Source organism: Macrotis lagotis, chromosome X (genome assembly GCF_037893015.1).
Source record: "Macrotis lagotis isolate mMagLag1 chromosome X, bilby.v1.9.chrom.fasta, whole genome shotgun sequence".
NCBI lineage: Eukaryota > Metazoa > Chordata > Mammalia > Peramelemorphia > Peramelidae > Macrotis > Macrotis lagotis.
The window spans coordinates 188614224-188634013 of NC_133666.1; the positions used below are offsets into that span (position 1 = coordinate 188614224).

General features: G+C 37.1%; 1 long non-coding RNA gene across 3 annotated transcripts; it reads left to right on the top strand.

The window, feature by feature from the left end:
- Positions 1-978: 978 nt before the first annotated feature.
- Positions 979-15308, top strand: LOC141499737 (uncharacterized). 3 transcript variants are annotated; one of them, XR_012471750.1, is made up of 5 exons: positions 2195-2768; positions 3946-4100; positions 7661-7822; positions 8020-8082; positions 10905-15308. It is a non-coding gene; the product is annotated as an uncharacterized LOC141499737 (long non-coding RNA). The 3 variants fall into 3 exon arrangements; XR_012471751.1 differs by lacking the exons at positions 2195-2768; positions 8020-8082 and adding an exon at positions 979-1167; XR_012471749.1 differs by lacking the exon at positions 8020-8082.
- The last annotated feature ends 4482 nt before the right edge of the window (positions 15309-19790 follow it).

Genomic DNA, 19790 nt, shown 5'->3' on the forward strand with positions numbered 1-19790 from the left:
GCAATGTGCCTAGCTCCTCTGTTTCTAGAAATGTACTTGTCTTGTACTTGCTTGTCGCATCTGATATGCAACCAATTACTTGTGTTTCCCTGACTGTGACAGAAGAGATGAGAAACCAATCACACATATTGGAAAAGGAGCCCACCTGCCCTTTCTATAAAATCTAGTTTTCTCTGGCTCGTAGAGATGTCCTGATGTGAAAAAAAAATAACAAGAAAACACATAAACTGATTAGACAGAGTAACAGACAGCTTGGCAAACCCCTGAATGTGACAAGTCTGGAGGCAGGGTCAACAAAGTATCATTGCTAATTCTCTTCTTGCTAAGGCTTACAAAGCACAGTGACTGAGACCTTGAGGTATCTTTTCTCTATGTCCCTCTTCTTCCCTCATCCAAGTTGCCCCTAATCCTTTGCTCAACAAAGGTCTTTTAGGTCTTCTATTATGTGAATTAAAATGTATTTCAATGAGGGTCTATTACTTTACCCCTTTCTGGATCATTTCATTCTTTTACGAAAAACTCCACTATGTGAAATTTCTGAAGCAGACTCCAAAAATCATTTCTTCTTTATTTTCCAACCTTCTGAAATTGGGTCCTGGACAATGAGAGTCCAAGGACTCAGAGTATATCTTGGTCTTCGTGGGCTACACAAATCATGTGCAGATGTTCCTTGCCTGGTTCCAATTCAACATGTAGCATTTTGAAAAGCTAATTTCCAAACAAGATTGAGAGGCTGGTATTAAGGAGTGATGAAGAGTCTTTGGGTTGTTTGAGAGACCAAAAGTACTGATGACTCAGGAAAAGATTGAGCAGGAACTGGATGTGCATACAAAAGTTTCAAGAAGTTGACCTTTTTCTCTTTCTTCCATGGATGTTTTGAATTAGGAAGCTTGTTCGGCAATAAAAACGATATGGGAAGTTGGAGCTTTTCTCCAGACATTCAATGGTGCCTCCGTTTCTTTCCTGACCTTAGACAGATAAGTATTCTAAAATGGCAGTACCTCAGCAACAAATGAATTCAGGAACTCTATCAGATCTGGCAGAGAAGTCCCTCTGGCAATTCAGGTTTATGCTAGCAATTTCCTGGAGTAGGAGTAGATGACAAAAGAAGTATCCCCTGTAAATGGCAACAGAGAGTCAGTTGCTAAGGATTGTGACAACTACAAGGTGAGTGACCCCCTATGATGGAAAGAAATATTGACTATGATCTCTAGAAAGGCATGGACTCATTGAGTTCAGGAGAGGGTTACACATTAAGAGGAACAAGAACATTCACAAAGGGAGAGAAAAGTATAATTATCCCTTTCTCATCATGATTTTCCTCATCACAGTTTAATATATCTCATGTTGGCCTAAAATATTAAATGGAAATTTTTTGGGGGGGGGAGTTTTGCAGAATCCACATACAACACGTGAAGGCTAGCAAACAACATAGAAAAAGTTTAGGAATTCCAAAATGGGGACGGCTAGGTGGTGTAGTGGATAAAGCACCAGCCCTGTAGTCAGGAGTACCTGGGTTCAAATCCAGCCTCAGACACTTAATAATTACCTAGCTGTGTGGCCTTGGGCAAGCCACTTAACCCCGTTTGCCTTGCAAAAACCTAAAAAAAAAATTCCAAAATGTACAAAATATATGTATGGTATTATATTATATAGATTATGACCAAATAACTCAAATTTTACAGTAAGAAATTATAAATACTCCATAAAAGAAAAAGGAAAAAAGTCAGACTGCTTCTCTGGGACAAAGGTACAAAAAATGTTACATAGATTTTTCCAACAACATGGGTTGCCATGCCCCTAATCCCCATGATGTTGAAGGGATAACTATACTTCCAAGGCTAATAGTTGGGAGGTACTTTGTTTTGGCCATATTTGTTCTGAATACATATGTCTTACTCCTTTTGTATGCTGAATTTAAACCCACTTTCTCCAAGGACTTTGGGTTCCCACCCAAATGGGAGAATGTGCTATCATTTTGTGGGAAATGTTTTATAACTAATGTTTTTGATATATTTTCTCAGTAAATATTCTTTTCTAGAAGCTAATAGAATTCTGATTGATTGCTATGGGGGGGGGGGGGCGGGGAGCATATCTGATAGGCAGTTGTGAATAACAGTATTGGAAGGCTTAACTGTCAGAACTACCTTTAGAACTCTGAGGAGTTCAGTTAACCTGACTCTGGAAACCTACCTTCCCAGGGCAGTTGAGAGTTGGGTAAGGAGGTCTAGGGACTACTAAATTCCCTTTCTTCCTCATTTCTTTGTGTTTTGTCTTTCTAATCACGTCTCTTAGTCTTTTTCTGAAAAATTCTCAGGCTTTCCAGATATCACTCTCCTCTGATTCAGCTGTTGGTAAAGGAATGAGAGCAATTTCCCTTGCTTCAGAAAATCAAGAATTGGCAGAAACCTTTTGAAAATGGATTTAAAGATTTGGGACTATAGGCATTATGGAAATGAAGCAATACAAAACATAATCTCTTAATCAATAATTTATTTACTGCTTCCAGCTGGTTTTTTTTTTTTCTTTAAGTATCCTGCCTAATTCAAAGGTATTGTCTTGCCAGTTTTGGAAAGAACCAGTTTGTCTTGTTATACATCTTTTTTTTCCCTGAACCATGTTTATCTTCCCCTGATTCTTCCTTCTAATTGCTGATTTTAAAAAAAATGGCACCAAGGCTCAATTTTCCAACTTCTCTGAGTTTTCAGATTTATTAGCCTTTTCTTGTAATATTAAGTCAGAACTACACTACTGAGAAAACGTCAAAGGTGAGTCTGTTGTTGCCTCAGGCATATGGGAGCTGGTACTAGGGTACTATATAGTTCTGGGGACTATAGCATTCATGTATATTCCTTCACAAAATCATTTTCAAATACTAAGGATAATCATTGTTGTTTATACTTGTTTTCAAAGAGGACCAGTGATCATGAGGGTAATGTCTTTGCTAGTGCCTGAATTGAATTTAAATGATGCAGTGTTGCACAAAGTCATCATTGGCCTCAAATCATTGGCATTCACACTTCCACTGAAGTCCAATATGAAGACAAAAGTCAAGATGGCTGGTGATGACCCTGGTATCTTTGATGTCTGACCAAGTTCTGTGACCTACTAGAGAAATTTATCTAATAGATGAGATTCTCTAAATCCTCTAGAGTTTAGGAATATGTGAGTAGTTGGAAACTGAGTTAATAGCAGAGTTGCTGTGACTAGCTAGAATCTGATTGAGGCTGGCATCCATCTTATCAGTTTTTTTCCCAAAAAAAAAAACACAGCTTGAGAGGAATGCCACTCCCAAGAGGGAGGAGCAAAGGAAATACCTAGAAAGAAATAGCCAATATTTATATAGTATATTTATCTGTGTCAAGCTCTTCAAGAATATAGTCTTGGGGCAGTCAGGTAGCACAATAATTAGCCCTAGAATCAGGATGACCCCAAATCTGGCCTCAATAATTATCTAGCTGTGTGACCCTGGGGAAGTCACTTAACCCCACTGTCTTGTGAAAATAAAAAAAAATTCATTTGGTACTCACTAGCTGATAGACATTAATATTATCCCATTTTATAGATACAACTGTAGCAGAGGTTAAATGACCTGTTCAGGACCACAGTTAATAAGTGTCTGAGGTCAGTTTTGAACTTGGGTCTTCCTGACTCCAGGCCTGTTGCCCCATCCATTGCACTATATGTATCTGTCCTAAGAGAAGTCATGATGGTTGAAAAGGTAGTAGTGGGTTAGCATGACTGGTTCTGATTGCTCACCAAATTAGCACCATACCCTGCCCTGCTAGGTAACTATTCTAGGGCATTTTCAACTTCTCTAATTAAAATTAATTTAGTCCCTGTTTGTCGGTGTAGTCCAAAATCACAATGCTGCATGAAGAAAACCTAGGGAATGGTTAATAAGTAATTTCAAACCTGATTCATTATCATTTATTTTCCACCTAGGTTCTACCTGCTGAGAGGAGACTTGATTGGTTAGAAAATCTATGATCCCCTTGCTTCTGGATGAATATGGAGATCCTTCTTACCAAGAAAACATCAAAAGACTGTGGCAATTATTGTATCCATCGATATTGCCATCCATCAAATATACCATATAGGTAAATCAGCAAAATCCTGAAAAACAGTTCAGGAACCTTAGGTTATTACCTTGCCATTTCCTATCAATCAATATTCACAGATGTAGATGTATTGACCAAGGTTAGCAGAAACTCAGGGCTATCCCTGACATGAGATAGCTGCCAGCCCATAAAAAGTATAACCTTCTATGGGCAGCAGATCAATATGGTGTTTGCCCTTATGGATTTGTCTCCATTTCCTAAAGGATTATTGAGACTTGTTCTGTATTGCCATTCTCTTCTATATTAGGCTAATGCTATATCAGTGGAATCTTGTTTGCTGATGATAAACCCCAAATAAAAACAAATGACTGTCTCCCAAACACAACAGATGTGGAAGTAGACTCAGCAGATCACTTTGGAGGAGGCATAAACTTAGAATTTCCCAAAGAAGTGTCTTTCAGACTAGAGTGCTTTGGGATTAAAAAAAAATTATTTGAATGCAGCTGCCTTGAGTGGATGATAATTATATATATATATATATATATATATATATATATATATATATATATATATATAAACATATAAGCATGCACATATATATATACACATAAACATATGTGCATGTTTATGTATAGCTCAATGCTTTTACAATCGCCTTCAGCCTACATTTCCAGTCTTAATATATATTACTCTTCCATTCATGTTACTGTATGTTGAATCCAGAATGAGAGATCTTTGTGAGGTCTCTCCCCCATCTAGATCACACATTCTTCTCACACCTATCTCAAGTTTGGTTTAAAAATGAGCCTAAATGTCACCTCTCTATGGGAGGCTTATTCTGATATTTCAAGCTTTCTCCCACATTAGTTACTTTGTATACTATAATATTTTGTTTGTGATCAGTCCTGGATGAATCTAGTCTTCATGGGGGACAGACTGTTCTATTTGTCTTTTTGTAGCCTCAGAACATAGACATTGTTTACTAAATGCTTATTGGTCAACTGACACTTTTTTCATATGGTGGAATAAGGAAGTGTAAGTATCATTCCCATTTTCCAGAGAAGAAAGTGAATTTTAGAGACTTGCCCAAGATCTCATTGCTAATATGTAGCAGAATCAGAATCTGAACTCAGATCATGCACCTCCATATCCAAGCATACTTTCTATTATGCTACACCAAATTCACAAAAAGCAGAAACACTATATTTGCTACAATTCTTTTCAACCAACTAATGATTAGGAAAAAAAATCATTCTTTTCATTAACCTCAATTTGAAATTTAGCATTTTTGTAAAATCACTTTGTGAAAGGGTCCATAGGGTTCACCAGACTGCCAAACAAATTCAGGACACACACACACACACACACACACACACACACACACACACAGACACACGAACACACAAATGCAGATATAAGATTCAGAGTCCTATATTAGAACAAAAAGTTGAATTACTGTTGGCATTCCTCAGTAGGAATATTCTCCTTCCTTTGGTGTATGTATATGCATGTATGTATGCATAGATTATACATACATATTAATACATCTACATAGATTGCATAAGTATGCATATAAGGGCATGTGGATGTATATGTATGCTTATGTACACATATATATGCCTGCACAAATTCATATATGTATATGTATATATTTATATGTGTGTGTGATTTTGAGAGAGAGAGAGATTGTTTGTGTGTGTGTGTGTGTGTGTGTGTGTGTGTGTGTGTGTGTGTGTGAAATCCTATTGAAATCTTTGGAACCTCATTCTCTACATAATGTGAATTACTCAATTACAGCCTTGTATGGTTATTCAGCATATGTCCTGGATTGTCTGTTATGGTGTTTCACTATTTTCTACAGAACAAAGAAAGAACGTTCTTGAATCATGATGACTTGTGTATAATATATATCTTTCATACACATGGAGATTCACTCCAGACTCTGTGCACGAGAAATTCGGGAATCAGTCTTTTAAATGGGAAATTAATGCAAGAGCCTTCTGTATTAGTTATATCTATAAAGAAGGTATGCCACCTTTATAGATTTAAACCAATTTTTAGTATAATAGGAGACTAAGGCTATTTTGTGATTACTTGTCCCTCACCCTCCTATTGAGGCAGCCTGAAGGATTAACCCATTTCATCCTGATATCTCAAAGATCAGAAATTTGAAGTCTCTAACTACATATATCCCTCAAATCTCTGTCCTGAGCCCTAGTCTCTTTTCTTTGTTTCCTATCTCACTTGTTGAGCTCCTCAGCTTGCATGGGTTCATTTAGTATTTCTATTCAGATAATTCCCATATGTATATATCTATCCCTCATTCCTCTTAAGTTCTGGATTCAGGTCACTAACCATTGGACATTGCTATTCAATACCCTCTATAGTCTGTCTAAAACATCTCATTTGCCCTCCAAAACTAACCCCTCTTCTAAACTTTCCCCTTATACTACTATGCTTTCAGTTAACCATATACCCAAATTTTATGTCATCCTCTATTCTCACCCCATATGTAACCCAAGGGGCAGCTAGGTGCAGCAGTGATAGAGCACTGACCTTGGAGTCAGGAGGATGGAAGTTTGAATTCAGCCTCAAATACTTGCCCATTTTGGCAAGTCACGTTTAACCATTGCCTTGCATCCAGGGCCATCTCCAGTTGTCCTGATTCATATATGGCCAGTGGACCCAGATGACTCTGGAAAAGAAAGTGAGGTTAGTGACCTAGCACAGCACCCCTGACTCAAATCCAATTGATGTGCTTGTCATGGCACCACCTCCCAATGTTGTGGTCTTCTTTAAAAATGGAAAACATCAACATATATAATCTATTGTCTTAAAGTTTTTTCTTCCTCTACAGTATTTGTGTAATCCCTTTTTCAATGTCCAACCTAGTTCAGGCCTTCATTATCCCTTTCCTAGAACATTGAAATAACCCTCTAATTGGTCAAGTCTCTTCCTCCTTCAGTCCATGCTTTACATGTCTAGTAATTTTCCTAAAGAATCAGTCTTGATCATGCCACCCTATCAAAAAGTCCAGTCTTATTACTTCTAGTTACAAATCGACCTCTTCTATTTGATGTTTAAAACTCTCTGTAACCTGGCTTTTTTTCCTGTCTTTCCAGGCTTTGAATATATTGCTTTCCTTCATGAACTCCATGATCCAGTCCATACTGGCCTATTTGCTGTTACACACACACACACACACACACACACACACACACACACACACATACACACACACACACACACACACACACACACACACACACACACAACCCTACCTACCTACCTACCTACCTGCCAACTTTCATTTCCTGTGCCTTAGCCTTTTGTTATTCATGCCTGGAATATTCCTCCCTCCTCATCTTCTCATTATGGATCTCTAGTTTTTTAGAGGGGAACCATAAATAGATCATTCTAAAATTCTTACTATCATTTTCAGCTATTGATGCTTCCAATGAAAGTAAAACTTTTGGGACACCTTGTTTAAACAGACAACCTATTGAGAACTACCACTACCACCCAATCTTTGAAAAAATGTGATTCAGTGACTCCTATAAACTGGATCATTTGAATATTAATTTTCCTTTTTTATATAGAATGAAACTGAGACTCAGCAAGATTAAGCAACCTGTCCAGAAGAGATAGTTGACCTATAAATGGAGGAACCAGGAATCAAAGCTATTGGAGTCAGATGATACCACTAAGTCTTCCAAGTACAGTGTATTTTAAATGCACTAGGAGACAATACATCTCTAGAGGTAATGTCATTATCAACACAACTAGTGCTCTATAGATGTTTTAGGGTTTTAAGTGGGGAGAAGGGAGTGAGAAATTAGCACTATGACTTAAGGTTGGAAGTCACACCTATTCAGAAGTGAATAAGGATATATCCGTTACCTAACTTTTAGGTTTAAAAATGGTAAGAAATTCAAATAAGTCTATTTTATAATTTAAGGAGATGTAAGAAGATTTGAGATTATTCCATTCATTTGAAGATGAGAAAACAGTCTTTGAGAGGGTAAGTGATCCTGTAAAAGGTCACATAAGTAATAATTGACAAAAATGGGATTCAAATTCTGACTTCCAAATGTAGAGTTCTTTATTACCAAACTATGCAGCTTTTTTTCAAAGATTAATTGTAGGTATTTGGAAGGTTAGGGTTAACAAAAACATTTCTAAGAAAGGAGGGGAAAAAGATCATTTCATTCCAAATGATTCGGACACACTGCTCAATTTCCCGCCCCCCCCTTTGATCAGGTGGTTTGCAGTATGACTTCTTGCTTCATCTTTCCTCCTCTTCCCTTCCTTCTCTCATCATCTCAGAGGGAATGACATTTTACCCATCCAGGTATTATCAAAAAATAACCTTGCAGGCTCCAGTGGTTTTTCAAGAATCTTGACCAGTTTAGAAAGAATAATTTTAATGATGGTAATGATGATGATGATGGCGATAGCCCCATATAGTTATATAACCTGTTAAAATTTTAAAATAATTTTTTGATATTATCTCATTCAATCCTAGTGTCAACCCTGGGAGCTAATACAACTATTATTCTTAAATGAGATAATGTATAAAAAGGCAGTTGTAAACCCTGGGGCATTATACAAATGTCAGATTATCTCCATTTTGCATATGAAAATATGGAGACCCAGAGAGGCTTAATAACTTGCCTAGGGACATCAATCACCTGGCTTTTTGCCCAATACTGATAAATCCACTATAGGGCAACTGTTTAATATAGCATAGGTCTTAGTTCTCCCCTCTGCCTCAATTCCCAACATAAACAAAAAAATCAGCATGTAAGAACTGGCCTTGAAATCAGGAAGACGTTGATTCAAGTTTCACCTCTGAGACACATTGTCTTTGTGATTCTGGTGTTAATCTCAGAGGCAAAGGTGCTGACCCACATGGGTTGAGGGAATTTCCTTATCTGAGAGTTCTTTATTTCAATAATATAGTTCCTAAGCCCTGAATTACTTCTGAATTTTTTTCAGTGAGACCAATAGTCAAAACAAAAGAGCAACAAAGCACATAGAAAAATCCATGAATATATATATTGTTCAGATCATGATGTACACTAGGATGTCCACTAAAGTTAGTTCTCCATTATATAAGTATCCTAAAAATGATATGGAACACAGAAGTCCCTTTTAATAACAATAATAATCTCTGAATGATAATATATCATAAATCATGTGAACCAGTATCTCTGAAGAATCAGAATTACAGGGAACTAAAAGAACAATGAAATTATGTATCATGGGATAAAGCAGATTGCTGAATATTAGCAACAATGATGTTTCAATGGGTGGTACAAAAGATGTTATCTGGGACTTGATCATTTTGCAGGATTGGGATAACAGCTGGGCAACCTGGTAGTTAGCTGGAAAGTCAGTATTAAAAGGATGTGTGTGTGTGTGTGTGTGTGTGTGTGTGTGTGTGTGTGTGTGTGTGTCTGTGTCTGTATATGTGTATGTGTATGTGTATGTATGAAATCAGGACCAGGCTTTTGCTATATTGAGCAGTTGCCCTATAGTGGATTGATGGAAAGATAGGGCCCATAATCACAGTCACTAATTCATTAATGTATAAAAATTTTTACCTGGTTGCAAATGAATGAAAGTGAGGGGTTGTTTGGATGGCTTACAGAAGGATAAAGCCAGTTATTTAATGAGAAATTATTAGTCACTGAATCCTAGAATATTAGGGATGTAAGGACTGGGTTGCTAAGAGGTTCAAAGGAGCTTAAAGTGCTATATAAATGCCAGTTGTTGTTGCACCCAAACTAGTGAAAACTTCATAACTTCTCCTCTAGTCCTGTTAAAATTCAATGTTTATAAATCAATATAGGAATGTGCTGGGAGGGGGATGAGAACAGCAAATTAATTTGCATTAACACTTAAGGCTAGAAAATTGATAAAATGATAAACCAAACCCTGATTTTTAATTGCTGATTTCTGAGATGGTTTCATAAGTTTCCTGGAGCTGGCTCCAGAACATCCTGTGTAAATGAGCCTTTCAATTTAACAATGAGGTAGATAAATGGGGCTCAAAGAAAAGGTGGGGAAGCTAGATGGCACAGTGGATAGAGCACCGGTCCTGGAGTGAGGAGAACCTGAGTTCAAATTTGGCCTCAGACACTTAATAATTACCTAGCTGTGTGATCTTGGCCAAGTCATTTTTAACCTCATTGCCTTTCTAAAACGAACCAAAATCAAGAAGGAATTGTTCCAAAGTCACACAGCTAATTGACATCAGAACCAGGAGCATAAACCAGTGTCCTAGACTCAGGATCAAACACATTTTTTGTGTTCCTGTTTTTCAGTTGATTTCACACTCCTCTGTTGTCTGTGATTGTGTTTAATCTGGGTCCAACAGAATTAGTTTCCTTTATCTACTTTAAACTAAGGTAACAACAGCTGCTGCTTTTCCAATGGTTACTTACTTGATAAAACTGTTGATAGAAGTTTTCGTGTTTATCTGCCACCATTTGTTCTCTTGTTAGCACAATACTGATATTGCTTATGATTCCGGCATCTTCTGAGAATTTACATATGTTCTTACCTAACATTTGTTATATTATTTCAAGATTTACTGAACTAAGACTTAGACTCAAACAGCTTTACAAAAACTTCCTTAATTTAATAATTCTTTTCCGGGGCAGCTAGGTAGCATACTGGATAAAGCACTGGCCTTGGAGTCAGGAGTACCTGGGTTCAAATGCGGTCTCAGACACTTAATAATTACCTAGCTGTGTGGCCTTGGGCAAGCCACTTAACCCCATTTGCCTTGCAAACCCCCACCCCCAAATAATTCTTTTCTTTTTTTTTTTCCCTTAGGTTATTACTCTTGAAGTATCTCTATCCAATTCTTCTGGAATCACAACTTTATGAGCTTCCATAATATGTAACATAGATTTTAGACTCTTAGAGGTCAAATGGGAATAGGCAGTTATTTAGTGTCACTGGTAGCCAAATGGGAATTCCTTCTACAAGATCCCCAATAGATGATCATGTAGCCTTTGTTTGAATATTTCCAGTGACCAAGAGCTCACTTATTTGCAAAACAACTTATTGCATTTTAGAAAAGTTCTAATTATTAGGAAGCTCACTTATACTGAGCTGAAATCTCCCTTTCTATAATTCCATAATTTCCATATCAATAAAGGCCACAGAACTCTTATCCCACATAATAGTCCCTTAGATAATTAGTAAATTACTATGTTCCCCTAAATTTTCTCTTCTCCAGACTTAAACAACTTAATATTACCCCCATTGTTTAATTTAAATTTCATAAGTATGCATTAATCATGTTAGAGATACTGTATAAGGTGCTGAGTATACAAAACAAAAATGAAAAAAAATCCCTGCCCTCAATGAGATCATCTTCCATTAAAAGAGATACAATACTTAACACAAAGTAAATTCAAGGAATTCTGGGGAGGCAAAAGTCACTTAAAAAACTAGAGGAATAAGGAAGTTTGCCCCTTAATAGGGATATTAATGCAGCTTGAGCACAGGAAAACAAGGCCAACACTGATAATGTTCTACTGAGAGGAAATAAACCATCAGAAAGTTAGGCCAGAATGATGGGAACAGGTTCGTGAGGACCTAAGATGGTCTTGAGTCTCCAAACTGGCAAAATCTGCTGGGTTTATAAATCACAATCTGGCATTAGGAGGAAAGGTGTCTGGACTTGGTAGGTAAATCAAGACTGGGACTGATAAATTCTCCCTACTGGGGGACAAGGGACTTTAATACAAAGACCTTGCTTCTACTGGGTAACTTAAGTGATGTGAGCATCCCCAAGGGCTGCTTTTAAGTAGGATAGGAGAGCTACTAAAGAACATACTTAGAAGATGGCATCTTGAGTTAACACTTGGTTTTGACCAGGTCCTGGTCATCCACCTCTGAGATTGTCAGAGACTCTTAGAATATGGCTTCTAAAACTACACAATTCTTCAGATGTGGTCTGACTAGTTGAGATATTGCCCTACCAGTGGCCCAGGCTATTACCTGTCTTTAGGGTTGTGCAGGCAAATGTATCTTTCCCACTCCCCTCCTCCAGACAAAAATGCCTTAACATTTCATGATTTAAGACAAGTCAAGGAAACCAAACCCCAGTTTTGCTGATTTTCTGAGCTGTAAGGCTCAGGCTGAAAATTGCTTTGAGCTGGCTCTTAATTTTTTCCTACTTTACTTACTTAGTATATTACATTTCTAATACTGAACAGATTACTCTCCTGTTCAAGTTTTGGTGGCTCCCTACTGGACCTAGGATAAAATAGAAAGTCTCCCTTTTGGCATTTAAAAGCCATTCACAATCAGCCCACACACACTTTATTTCCAAATTGATTTTGAATTTAACATGAAAAAAACCACTGACTCCAAAATCAGAGGCCATATAGGTTCAAATATAGCTTTTGATGCTACCTGTATGACCTTGAAAAAGCTTATGTTCCCTAGACTTTGGTTTCATCATCTGTAAAAATGGAGTTGGATTAGATCCATTTTAATTCTAGATCTCTGATCTAGGTCTGTTCCAAGTCTTTGATCTATGAATTATGAGTATTATTCTCATGTATTTTATGTTCTGGTCAAATTGGCTGATGTGCTATTTCCTGCATGTGATAGTTTATCTCTGCCCTTTGCACATACAGTGTCCTACACATGGAATGCACAGACTCCTCATCTCTACTTCCTAGCTTCCTTCAATGTTGGACTATAAAAGTCCCTTCATTGACTATAAAAGGGCCTTCTCTTTTGGGAACAATTGGTATCATCCCAGTGAAATGCATATAAATGAAAGCTAACATTTATATAGCTTACTGATGGAGTGAGGTTCTTGGGGCTGACTGAATTCACTAGAGACTCAGAAATGAGGGGCATATACATTTTATTACACTGCCGTATGGTTATTGCAAGCAGGCTGATCCTTAAGGGATGAGTGGCTAATAAGGGACAAGTGGCTAATAAAGGGATTTTGCACTGGCTTAAATATAAGGAAATGAATAACATGGTATTTGTGCTGGAAGGGTTAGGGGTTTGCGAAAGTGTAACTGAATGTCAGGATGCTCGAGGAAAATTAGCTCATTATTGGGTAACCATCTGTTCTCATTCTTTGTAGGCCTCAACCTCCCTCCCTTGTAAGATGGTCAGGTTGGCCAGTTTAGAAGATAGCTTTGAAATGTTATATGGGAACATTTCTAACAGGTTGGTAAATGAGGCAGCAAACTTTCCCAGGGCTGGAGCAAGACAATTTTTTTTTACATTTTTAAGAATACCCAAGGTGTTCTTTATTATGTATGCACAAGATCAGCACAGGTTTGGCAGTTTGGTAGCTTAACATTTTTTTTTCTGCCTAGAATTTCCTAATGCAACATTTACTATGAAACAGGCACTATATGCTAAACACTTTTGCAATACAATGATCTCATTTGATCCTCAAAACATTCCTGGGAGATTGGTGCTGCTATTGTTCCAAGTGTACAGATGAGGAAACTGAGGCAAATGGAGGTTAAAGTGACTTATCCAGGGACTTGGGCAAGGGAAGTATCTTGAGACAAATTTTGAATTTTGTATCAATTCACCTCTTCACATTGTTCATGTTGTCCACTCTTTCTTCCCCACCCCTCTATGTTCAGGAGGAGAAAAGCTCCTTAAAGGCAGGTTATTCAGTTTTTCACTTTGTAGTCCTGGCTCCTGCAACACTAGTCACAGAGGTCTAAAATAAATGAATGCAACCTAAAAGTGACTGGACTATTTTAGTAGCCTAGTCACATCTAAAATTCATCTTGAACCTGTGGTCAGTTGAAATCCCCGATTTAGATTTATGCTTCTTTGTCAGTGCCAGTAAGTAAAACTAAAATCCATCCATTTCAGCCCAGGCTTTCATTAGGACAGTCAGAATGTCCCTGTGAAAAGCAGAGAGTAGGGCAAAGAGTAAAAATCATCAGGGGAAATGGTACTTTAAATTTGTTAATTTTTCAATTGCACACAAAAATTTCATATTTTAAGTTTTTGACTTCCATACTTTTCTATCCTCCTATTCCTCTTCTCTATGGCAGCAAACAATCTGATGGAGGTTGTATATATACAATCATGTTTTAACATATTCCAATATTAGTCGTGTTGGGAAAGAATTAGTATGGGGTGGGGGGACCATGAGAACAGTTTTAAAAAGTGAACATAGTATGCTTTGCTCTGCATTCAGATCCCATAGTTTTTTCTTTGAATGTGGATGGCATTTTCCATGATGAGTATCTTGGGATTATCCTTGATTGCTGAACTGCAGAGAAGAGCTATGTCCATAATAGTTGATCTTTTCACAATATTGCATACAATATTCTCCTGGTTGTTCACTTAACTGTTTTCATGCAAGTCTTTCCATGATTTTCTGAAGTCCAGCCTTTCACAATTTCTTAGAGAACAATAGAACTCCATCGGATCTATATTCCACAACCTGTTCAGCCCTTCCCCAATAGATGGGCATCCCCTCAATTTCTAATTTTTTGCCACTATAAAAAGAGTTGCTGTAAGTATTTTTGTACATAGTATGGTACATGAGTATCCTTTTATCTCTTTGGGATACACACCTAGTAGTGGTATTACAGCATCAAAGGATATGCACAGTTCTCTTGCCCTTTGGGCATAGTTCCAAATTGTTTTCCAACAGTGCATTGTTGCCCTGTTTTACCACATTTCTCTAACATTTTCCTCTTTTTGCCAGCCTGATAGGTATGAAGGGCACCTCAGTTTTAATTTGTATTTCTTGATTTTATATGACTATAGAGAGCTTTAATTTCATCTAAAAACTACCTCTTCATATACTTTGACCATTTTTTTTTTTAGTTTTTGCAAGGCAAATGGGGTTAAGTGGCTTGCCCAAGGCCACACAGCTAGGTAATTATTAAGTGTCTGAGACCGGATTTGAGCCTAGGTACTCCTGACTCCAAGGGCAGTGCTTTATCCAGTATGCCACCTAGCTCCCCCTTTTGACCACTTTTTAATTGGAGAATGAAGTGTATTTGTATGAATTTGACTCAGTTCCTTATATATTTTAGAAATGGAAGTCTTAAATCAGAGGCATTATCTGTGACAATTGCTTTCCAGTTTTCTGCATTATTTCTAATTGCAGTTGCATTGGTTTTATTTGTGCAAAATCTATTGTAGTAGAAATCCATTTTGCATTTTATAATGTTCTCTATCTCTTGTTTGATCATAAACATAAAATAAAAATCTTCTTTTCCATGGATCTGACTATTCCTTGTTCTTTTAATTGGTTTATGATACTACCCTTTATGTCTAAATCATACATCCATTTCGATCTTATCTTGGTACGTTAGGGTGTAAGATATGGGTGTTTGTCTAATTTTTGCCATACTATTTGCCATACTATTCAGTGCCATACCAATCTTATTTAGGTAGAATTGTCATTTTTATATTAGCTCAACCTACTCATGAACAATTGACATTCTTCCAATTTAGATTAGAAATGCTACCATCCTCAGATATCCATTGAACCTGATTTTTCCTAACACCATTTTTTCCAATTGCATGTAAAGACAATTTTCAAAATCTTTTTAAAAAATTATGAATATCATTTTTTTGCCCTGCCCTGCCTCCCCAGAATGACTTGTTTTAGCATTCATTTTTGAAGAAGACCATGACAGCAGAGAGATGATGCCATGATAAGCTCATGAATTGGGATTTCAAAGGGTGCTGTTCTAAGGCCACCAGTCTTCTCCAGTTCTCCAGAATCACCTGGATCCAGTGGCCAGATATGAATCAGGTTGACTGGAGATAGCCCTGGATGTGAGGCAATCAGGGCTTGCCCAAGTGACTTGCCCAAGGTCACAGTTATTAACGAATCTTGAGGTCAGATTCTTCCATCCTCCTGACTCCAAGGCCAGTGCTCTCATGCAATCATATATTTTCACATTAGTCGTGCTGTGAAATGAAATAAAAAGAAAATTCACAAAAAAGTGAAATATAGTATGCTCCAATCTGCTCTAGACTCAATAGTTCTTTCTCTGGATGTAGATGGCATTTTCCATAGTCTTGGATCATATTGCTGAGGAGCTAAGTCAATCATAATTGACCATTGCATAGTGTTACTGTTACGTTCTGGTTCTATTCACTTCACTCAGCAGAGTCTAATCTCAGATGCTCTAGCAAAGGTCAAAAACTCAACTCAGATGCCCTTCCCTTTCAAGAAACTAAGCAATAAGGTGACAATTTAGAAGGAAAAATGTATAAACTGAGTTGTCTGGATAGATACTTGGAAAATTATAAATCCAGTCTCCTTTCCTTCCCCTACTCTTTGTTCCTATTCCACCATTCTGAGAAAATACAAACTTTGATCTAAGCCTCAAGCAAAACAGTTCCAAGTATATATTTTTCCATGCCAATGCATTAACTATTTCCTCAAGACTGGGTGCTCCCATGTGAAATGCAACAAAAGGCAGTGTCAGGCAAGTCTACCAAAATTACCTCTCAGACAAATGGACATGATGCATATCAACTATTTAGTCACTCTTAAACATGATCAAATAGCTAGTTTGTCAGATCCTGGACATGAATATAGGTCATCTTGACTTCAAGATCAATTGTTCATATACCATTCTGCTGCAATATTGAGTTCTGTTACTTAAAAGTTCAAAGAAAATGATTTATAATTGTATAAATTTTTTTAACATATACTTTCCTCATAGTGACAATGTTAAGCATAAATATTATTGCCATTTTGCCGATAAGGAAATAAACTAGTAAGTCAAGACTAAAATCCTAGACCTTGTCTACCAACAGTTCTTTTCTCAAAATATTTCATTGCTTTTCTAATTGATAGGGTAATCTTTAGATTTTGACTCCTCACAGAATCATAGTGTGGATGAATGTGATTACATTGTGTATGCTGAAAAATACTGAATAGATTTTCCTAGGACTTGAGGGGGTCACACATTTCCAGGTGCATTATCCAGATAAACCTAGAATAATCAGATGCCACAGTCATGTGTTATTTCAAATTCTGGCTCTGTAGTGAAAAAACCATACACCCCCATTCACAGATAATGGATTTCTTGCTTCTGTCTAGTCTCTAAAGAGAGCACAAAGCTATGCAAAAGAGAACTAGTTATCAGAATGCTTTCTTCAAAGTTCATTTCAATCACAGAGGAAATCACTGAAGTGTTTTGAGTGGAGTATCAGCAGCCCAAGTCCTTTTGTTGATTTTGTGAAGGGCAGAGGAAGCAATCTTACCTAGACTTGTCACTCTGAGATTTCTGGATCACACAGAGCCAAGAAAAGTTGGCACTTAACACAGATGTTACTTTGAGAGGGCAATGAGATAGGCTAAGCTAAAGATTTCTGTAGCCTGGTTTCAAAGTTTCATGATAGCATGTGTGTGTTTTTAGTTTCAAAATAACTAGCCAAAAACAAGTTTGAAAGCAAGAATGTATTCCATATCAAATTAAATTCATCTGCCTTTTTTAGTCATCTTACACCATTTTTTTCCATTGGTTGTATAACTAGCTTTTATAGAACTAGAAGTAAGCTTAGAGATTAGTCTGACTCCCCTTCATTTTACAAATGAGAAAGAAGGCAAATCAAACCACTACCTTCAATAACACATCCCCTCAGACCACAATGATTTATCCCCTGAACCCAAGAGCCTTGCCCCTTAGACCATTACTCCCAATCCAATCTCTATAACCCATTCACAGAAGAAACCTCTTTGGAGGAGTCAGCCATCCAGACTAATGACCAGCTACAGAGCAGGCAAGAGGAAGCAGCATAAGCTATAGGCAAGTCCTTCTCAGACCTTGATTGGTGATAGTCTATAGCAGTGAACCCAAAAGGTATTGTCTTTGCAGTATCCCCCAGACCACCAGCACTCCTTCCTGGATAAGTGATTTCCATCACTGAGGTCAATCAGGGGCAGGTATTGTAGAAGACAGAGCAGTGATTTTGAAGTCAGGAGAACCTGAGTTTAAATCTGACCTCAGACAATAATCACCTATGTGACTTTGGGCAAATCACTTAACCCCATTGCCTTGCAAAAAAAAAATCCAAGTCATAAAGAGATCAATCACCATGAAGTTGAGATCCCCCTTCCTCACCATTGCCAACACCAGTTGCTGACCACCTGCCCACCATTGAAGAGCCAAACCCAAGACATCTGGAGATAGCAGAATCCTTCCCAAAGTATTATCCATTTCAGGTCTCTCAGCCCACTCCTCTAAACCATATGGGAGAGAGATTTATTTTGACAATTTCATCTAAGGGTGCTGTACTTAAGCAATAGAAAATGCAGAAAAGAAAGCTCTCACACCACTGTCCCATCTTGGCACTTTGAAGTGATTCAACATCCTGATTTTATTAGTGTATATGACATTAAAAAGGATGTGTTATCATTTGCTTTGCTTTTGAATAATGACCTTTTCATCTAAAACCTATATGTGTGGGGGCAGCTAGGTAGTGCAGTGGATAGAGCAACAGCCCTGGAGTCAGGAGAGCCTGAGTTCAAATCCAGCCTCAGACACTTAAAAATTGCCTAGCTGTGTGACCTTAGGCGACTCACTTAATCCCATTGCCTTAAATAAAAATTAAAAAAAAATAAAACCTATATGTTGTTTTCCTTATATGAATGTGAATTTTCTGGGAGCAAAGACTTGCCTCTTCTATTTATATTCCCAATACTTAACCTGGTGCCTTACACATAAATGCTTTTTCAATTCATTCATTCATTCATTCAGTTATTCATTTATTCATTCATTCATCATTTAAATGAAGAAAGTGAGCCTTAGAGCCCAGGTTTCCTGAATTCCAGAATAGTCTTCTGACTACCATACCTTGCTGCTCTTCTTCTTATACACTATATTTCTTCCTCCCAGCTAATCAGGAGCTATTTTGATTAAATATTTAAGAAAGGAGGATCTGTTCCTGCACTGAGAAACTCTACCCATAGGCATTTGTAGTTAATGCTTTCTCCAAATATTTGTTTCTGTGCTCATGTTTGTTTTGCTCTTGGTATATTTCACCTGGCTCTTTGTGTCTGTTCCCAAGGAGGGGATGGAGGGGAAAACTATATTTGTTGGTCAAGAGAATGAAAAGTTGTTTGTCAAATATCCCTTTAGAATTTGGGGGTTGGGATATGGGACTAGGTTGTTTTATAGATTAATTGTACTTAATTAGGTTTTTGTCATATGGAATTATAATACGGTTTTGGGGAAAAATAAAACCTAAGATAATGCTAAAATAATCTCTACAATATTATTAATAATATGAAATTGTATGAATTACCATAAAATATTAGATAATTATGTTAATATAATGTATTGTGGCAAAATGGATTATATAATATATCAGAGTAAATGTATCACATAATATATGTTATGGTAAATGTACCATGTAATATATTCTATAAGTTATAGAGATATAATATATTAATATTAATAATAATAATAATAGGATAATGGCTAGACCTGTGATTTCATTGATATGGGAAACTCCTGGGTGAGGTAAACTCCCTCTGTCCATTCAAATGGGTCTTTTATTCAATTTATAGTCTTTGAGTGTTTATAGCTTAATCCCAAGAGAACTATGATCTGATTAATTTTAATTAGAGTACAAGAGGATGGGTAGTCTTCCATCATTCTTTTGAGAACCAATCATGGGACTTATCTCCAACACAATGACACCACTCTTATCCCCCAATTTTTCCTTAAA